The following is a 7097-nucleotide window of genomic DNA, read 5'->3' as shown; positions in this document are numbered from 1 at the left end:
CTTTTAAGTGTGATTAATAATGTATAGATCACACCTTTTAAGTGTGATTAATAACATTTAGATCACACCTTTTAAGTGTCATTAAAAATATTTAGATCACACCTTTTAAGTGTGATTAATAACATTTAGATCACACCTTTTAAGTGTGATTAAAAACATTTAGATCACATCTTTTAAGTGTGATTAAAAACTAATAAAACATGTGATAATAAACTTTAGATCACACCTTTTAAGTGTGATTAATAACATTTAGATCACACTTTTTAAGTGTGATTAAAAACATTTAAATCACATCTTTTAAGTGTGATTAAAAACTAATAAAACATGTGATAATAAACTTTAGATCACATCTTTTAAGTGTGATTAAAAACATTTAAATCACATCTTTTAAGTGTGATTAAAAACCAATAAAACCTGTGATAATAAACTTTAGATCACATCTTTTAAGTGTGATTAATTACTAAAAAGATTCGACATATTTGAAGAATAATCAATATTATTTTTGTACACGCATTTTAAGAATGTAATACACACTATATACTATACTTTGAATCATAACCACATATTCAATGAAATAGCGCCATATATTTCGTAAATGAAAGTTAAATATGTTCAAAAGTATGTACAAAGGAATTAAATAAAAAAATTTAAACTGTGCTTACATATATTAAAAAATAAAAAAAATAAAAAAAAAACTTGAAAAATTAAGTCATTGAATTCTTCGACCATATTTTGCATCTCTCCAAAAAATTTCTAACCTGAAAAATAAAAACACAAATTAATTCAACAACTCGGATGAAAAGCCACACCAAACTAAATTAAATAAATTAAATTAAATTAATGATTGACTTACAATGACAAAGAGATCCCAACAATGTCAAATGTAGTCGGATTATTATAGGGCAGCCACATAAAATCGGGCAAATGAAGTCAGCCTCCGTTTGGAAAGTGGGTTGGCTTTTTGACTTTTTTTGTGAGAGGGGATTGTAATGATTATGGGTTGGATTTGATGTTTTGTTTTTTGTGGCTAAAATAGCCTATTTTGTTTTTTGTGACTATTTTAGCCAAAAAAACCCGACTTTTTTCTTCCCAAACAGACCCTCACTATCTAAAACTTTCGTAACAAATTAAAGAAGCAGGAAGCTTAAATATACTTCATTTGACTTTGCATTTTCAATTCCCATGAAGGGCTGCTAAAAGGGTTAATTATGTAATGACGCCCCAGAAACCACCAATCCATCAAATAATATAAACCTTTACTTATAGTAAATAAGTAAGAATTTCACATTATGATAACGAATACTAATAAGCTGAGAAAAGATTTCAATTTGCAAAACCCGCCAAAGATTTGATGATCAAATTTACCCACCCAGAAACAATTGGATAGCAATTATGAAATGATTAATGCCACAAAAAAAGGGCAATCTTAGAACCTAAAATCAATACCTCATAAACCAACAAAATCAAATGAAACCCAAATCATTAAAATCACAAATCGATACAATACTCATGAAATATGACTAATAAATAGATCAGCTAAAGCTTGGAGACCCATCACCCAAAGACCTTCAAAAGATTCAACTGTGTGCCCGGAAAACAAAAGCTAATGATATCATCAAAGTTCATTCACTAGCAAGTATAAACCACAAAAGAGAAAAAACAAAGAGAAAGAAAATAATTTAAAAAAAATCAAGAGGTTTACTATTACCCTCAAAATAAGAAGAACCCATAGCTGTTGTTGAATAACTAAACCACTTTCACCACCACATTACCACCAAAGCCCAAACTTTTCTATACCTGAAATAGACAGATCAGGTAAAAGGTGAATGTAAATATGTGTTTAAAAACAAAGAAAGCATATGAGAGAGAAATGTGATAAATTTTTTGTGAACTCAAGATTATGTGAAGTCCCAACATAGAAATGTGATAAATTTTTTGTTTGAGCACTCTATCTAAACACTATGTTCAAATTATCGGATATTTTGTTCAACATGCTTTTTGATTATTTTGTTTAAATTTTTTATTAGACATTGTGCTCGACCCAATTTATTAAGTCAATATGTTCAGTTGATAAATTAGGTCATTCTAACGGAGATAATCTGAGAGAACCTCACTGGTTTATTTAAATAATGCTGATTCACACCTAAATATGGCACTATCCCACAAATCCACAATGCTTTGTTATCTCTTCATTGATCACTCACATTAATCAATTTAGAAAACATTACATAGAAACAATATCTACAAAGAGAGTACTGTATTGAATAAGAAAAATATTTCAAACACCTAATTTATCACTCTTAAAAATTACCTCTAATGATATGTTTGACAAGTGTCAAATTTTAAACATTCCATCATGTGGGATCTAACCTCAATATCATATCATTAGAGGTAATAAACTATGAGGATGTCGCATTATTGATTAAATAATAAAGAGAGTTTTGTATTAAATAATAATGTTACATATCTACAAAAATTAAAAATGCATGAAGTATTGTCAACACAACATTCTCAATATATTAAAAAAAGAAAGTATATACTATTTTCCAATAATAAAATTAAGGAATAAAAATGAGAAAAAAAAAAACTTTGCTTAGGGAGATTGTAGCCATCCAAGTTGAGTTGAGTTGAGTTGGGGATGCCTTTTAACAAAGAGAGTGAAACAAAACGATAAAAGACAGCTTATCTCCACATGCACTATCCTTTGTTTAATCTTATTTAAGCACTATAACAAGTTTTCTTGTAAATTAAACGTTGATGTACTCAGTAACATCAAATACAAGCTCAAATAATTTTTTTTAAATTTCTTCATTTTAAATCAGATAAAATGTTTACATTTATTTGTTAGTGAATAACTCAAGTTTACAAAAAAAAAAAAAAAAAATTTGGTCCAATATTGTTGGGTATTTTTTGAGGGGGAGTAAAAATGAGGTATCAACATGTATTATGCATTAAAAACTGGATATGGTTTCACCTATGTTTACATGAACGTCTTTGAGAGAATTGCAAATCTTAAGCTTGCTTAGGATGCTAACCTCTATACCAAGTCTAAGAAATCTAGTTGTATACCTTCTATGAATAATAAGTGTTGTCCTCTAACTTTGCATGTTGTTTGTCTCTTTGGCCTAGCTCTTGAGTTGTGAGAGTTTGTTTTATTGTGAGAGTTATTTTATCACTAGGTCTTTGAATGCTTTGTTTTGATGGCTTGCTCAACTATCTTTATTGTCCCCTATGGGGGTGTATTGAGCCTCATTGTAATGTTTATTTTTTGCGTATATCTAAACTGCTTACCTACCACACGCAAAAACAATAAAAAATAATAAAAAAATTTTTGATCACAATGAACACTGAAAAAATGATGAGTAGTGTTATTGCACCCTTCTTTTTTAGCTTCACGCACCCAAACTCCTTTCAAACTGGCATCCAATCACCATGTGGAATACATTATGTGATCCTTTATATAAACTATTCAGATTTTTTTGTTGTTGATAAATACTCAACATTCAGATATCAAATATCACCACTTCAGGTTTGAGAGATTTGTCTTTCTCACCATTTCTCTCATTTTCTCACCAAAACCACCCAATCCAAACGGAGTGGACAAGAACAGGAAGGAAAAAAAAAAGGGGGGAAACAATCAATAATTACGCAACATAAAAATCCGGTCGACAGATCAAAAGGTGGAACAAATAATAACAAAAATGTGTGTATATGCTGTATAAATGCAGATAATTCATATACAAAAATACACATACATATATAATGAAAATATCGCTCAATTTCATTATACAAGAAAATGCAGGGGAAAAAAAAATCTAAACAACTATATGTATCAGCCCTGAAACAACCACAACCCAAATCACAAGATTCAAAATTTCCTTTCCTTTCTTTGAATTCATTTTCCTTTGTTTTATTTACACATAAGCATCCATATATATGCATTTTGTACACACAAATATTATACATATATATATATAGAGAGAGAGAGAGACAGAGAATTACAGGATCGGAAACAGAGGAGCGGCCGGAAGCGATGCTCTTGAGGCGACGCATGACATTCATTATGGTTTCTGAAACGAAACCCTAATTTGTCTCTCTCCCTAAATTTCTTGATCAATAAGAGAGAGAGAGAGAGAGAGAGAGAGAGAGAAAGCTATGGCTCTCCAATCTTTCTCCTCTGCTTCATTCAACAGAGATAGGAATTTGCGAAAAAGACACCAATCCACCAACAACACCACCAGCTTCCCCCCCTCTCTCTCTCTCTCTCTCTTGTTTTTTTCAATTTTTCTACGGTCAAAGTCGTTATCAAAGCCAATCATTCCAACCTAATTCGTACTTCAGTCAAACTTTGATTTTTGATCATCGATTTATCATCCTTAGGTGATCCGACGGTTTATATATTTTTTAGCTTGAGCTTCGTCAAGTGTTGGAGTAGATTTTGAATTTTGGATTTGGTTTTTCTTAACTTATCATTTTATTATGGGAGTTCTTAGGTTTGGTAGACTCAGTGTAGAATTAATTTTTGATGATAAGAACCGTTTAATTTTGTAAATTTGTTGAATTAAATATTGCAAATTTATTTTTAAACCTTTTTTTTTCTCCCAATCTTTATTTTGGACCATTTTTTCTCATATTTTTTAAAATGCTCCAACATTAATAATTAATGAACTAAAACTTATAAATACAGATTCAGAATTAAATACAGATTAAAACACAACTTATACAGACAGAATCAATCAGTTTGAATGTAAACAGACAGATTAAATACAGATTCAGAATTAAATACAGATTAAAATACAGATTAAATACAGATACAGATTAAATACAGATTGAATGTAATCAGTCTGAATTCCACCTAGTTGGTCAATCTGAATTCCAAAAATTAAATAACATACAGATTCAGATTTCAGATTTAAAGAACAAATTTGAAGAAAGAAACACAGATTCGATCGGATTTAACATACAGAAACACAGAAAGAAACACAGATTTAAAGAACAAATTTGAAGAAAAAAACACAGATTTGAACAAATTTGAACAGATTCAGATTTAACATACAGACAGATTCGATGCAGACTAGCCAAAACAAATCTGAAACCGAACAAAACAAACACAGAGGCCAAAACAATTTGAAGAACAAATCTGAAACCGAAGCTACCTCAAACAAAACAAACACAGGCCAAAACAAATTCAAAAAATCAGATCTGTTGGTCCACAAAAAAAATCAGATTTATTTCCAAAGAAACACAGATTCGATCGGTGCAGAGATGAGAGATCAGGGAGAGAGAGAGAGAGAGAGAGAGGCTTACCTGTGTGTGAGTCGATCGGTGCAGAGATGCACAGAGAGTGAGATTGATGAGATGAGAGAGTGAGGGAGACAGATCAGATCAGAGAGATATATCATATATATATATATATATATAAAACAAAAAAAATCAACGATCGATTGGGGCGAGAGAGAGAGAGAGACAGAGAGTTTACCTGTGAGTAGATCGGCGGTGCGATGAGATGAACAACTAGAGAGTGAGAGAGTGATCGGTGCAGAAACGAGAAAGTGAGAGAGAGAGACAGTGAGTTGAGATGAGGCTGAGAGAGAGAGAGAGTGAGGGAGACGATTGATTTTAGGGTTTTTTCTTTTGTTTTGTTTGTTATAGGTGAGTGGATGGTGAGTGAGAGATGGACGGTTAGATTTGGAGAAAAAAAAAAAAATAATAATAATTAATTAATTAATTAATTAATTTAAAAAATATAAATTATAAATGCGTTTGAACAAAATATTTAAAAAAATTAAAATTATACACTAAAAAATATTTTTATCCAAGTCTAAAATATTTATATTTATTTTTTTATTATTTATGACAATGAGATCATGCACATTTTAATTGGAAAAAAATTAATTGAAAAAATTTTATTTGAAAAAAATTATTTAAAAAAAATAATTAAAAAAATTAATTAAAAAAATTAATTAAAAAAATATTTGAAAAAATAATTAATTAAAAAAAATTGTTAGTCAAATTTTTAGATTTTTGTTTAAAAACCAACGTAATTAAACTCATTTTTTTAGAGAGATGAGTGAGAGAGGGAAAAGCTAGATGAGCGAGAGACACAGAGAGAAAGAGAGAGAGAGAGAGAGAGAGAGAGAGACCCATTTCATTTTTTGACTTTTTTCTCTTTCAACAACAATGGGCTCAGAGAAAAATATGAGTGTGAATGAGAGAAATGAACGATTGAGAGAGAAGAGAGATGAGAGAGAGAGAGAAATACAAATAAAAATAAAAAAGAGAAACAAAATAAGTGTCAGAGAGAGAAAGACAGTAAAAAGAGATGAACAAGAGATATAGAGAGAGAATGAGAGAGAAGAAAGATGAGCAAGAGAGATGAGAGAGCCAAAGAGAATAGTGATGAGTGAGAGAGAGAGACACACACACGCACACAGAGAAAAAAAGAAGAGATAAACAAGATAAGCGAGAGATAGACAAAAAGAGAGAGAGAGAAACAGCAAAAAGAGATGAACAAGAGATATAGAGAAAGACATAGAAAGAGAGAGAGAGAAAAGAAAGATGAGCAAGAGAGATAGGGAGCAGAGAGAGAGAGGCTCATTTCATTTTTTGACCTTTTTCTCTTTCGACAAGTGATTAAGAGAAATGAGAGATGAGCGATTGAAAGAAGAGAGAGGGAGAGAGAGAGAGAGAAAAAGAGAGAGAGAAAAAAGTGATCGATAATCAAGAGGGACATCGATAATTCAATAAGAGGGGATGGAAAGAGTGAGCAACGCGAGCACAGTGTGGGATAGAGAGAGAGAGAGAGAGAAAGACATAGATATAAAGGCAAAGAGTGATGATTAGGGGTAATGAAAAAAAAAATATTTTATTTTTTTAGTTACTAAGGTTGAAAATTTATTTGTTTCATATTTATTTTAATGATTTTTTTTTTTTGTAGAAGTAAGGGTAATATTTTAATGAAAAATATTTTCCATTAAAAATAAAGTTTTTTTTTTTTTTGGTCAATGAAAAATATTTTTTTATGGCCCTTTTTTTTTTGTTACTAAAATGAGAGTGGCAGAGAAGAAAGAGTGGCAGTAGTGGTGAATGTGGTGGAC

The 7097-nt window shown here is 30.5% G+C and overlaps 1 long non-coding RNA gene across 1 annotated transcript; it reads right to left on the bottom strand.

Annotated features, from left to right (window-relative positions):
• Positions 1 to 444: 444 nt before the first annotated feature.
• On the bottom strand, positions 445 to 5596 carry LOC114257261 (uncharacterized). The gene is made up of 3 exons (XR_014362981.1): positions 5480 to 5596; positions 1709 to 1797; positions 445 to 758 (listed from the first exon to the last, which is right to left on the bottom strand). It is a non-coding gene; the product is annotated as an uncharacterized LOC114257261 (long non-coding RNA).
• Between the last annotated feature and the right edge of the window lie 1501 nt (positions 5597 to 7097).

Source organism: Camellia sinensis, chromosome 3, assembly GCF_055761805.1.
Source record: "Camellia sinensis isolate YWXY chromosome 3, ASM5576180v1, whole genome shotgun sequence".
In the NCBI taxonomy this organism is placed as follows: domain Eukaryota; kingdom Viridiplantae; phylum Streptophyta; class Magnoliopsida; order Ericales; family Theaceae; genus Camellia; species Camellia sinensis.
This window is presented reverse-complemented; position numbering and strand designations above follow the sequence as displayed.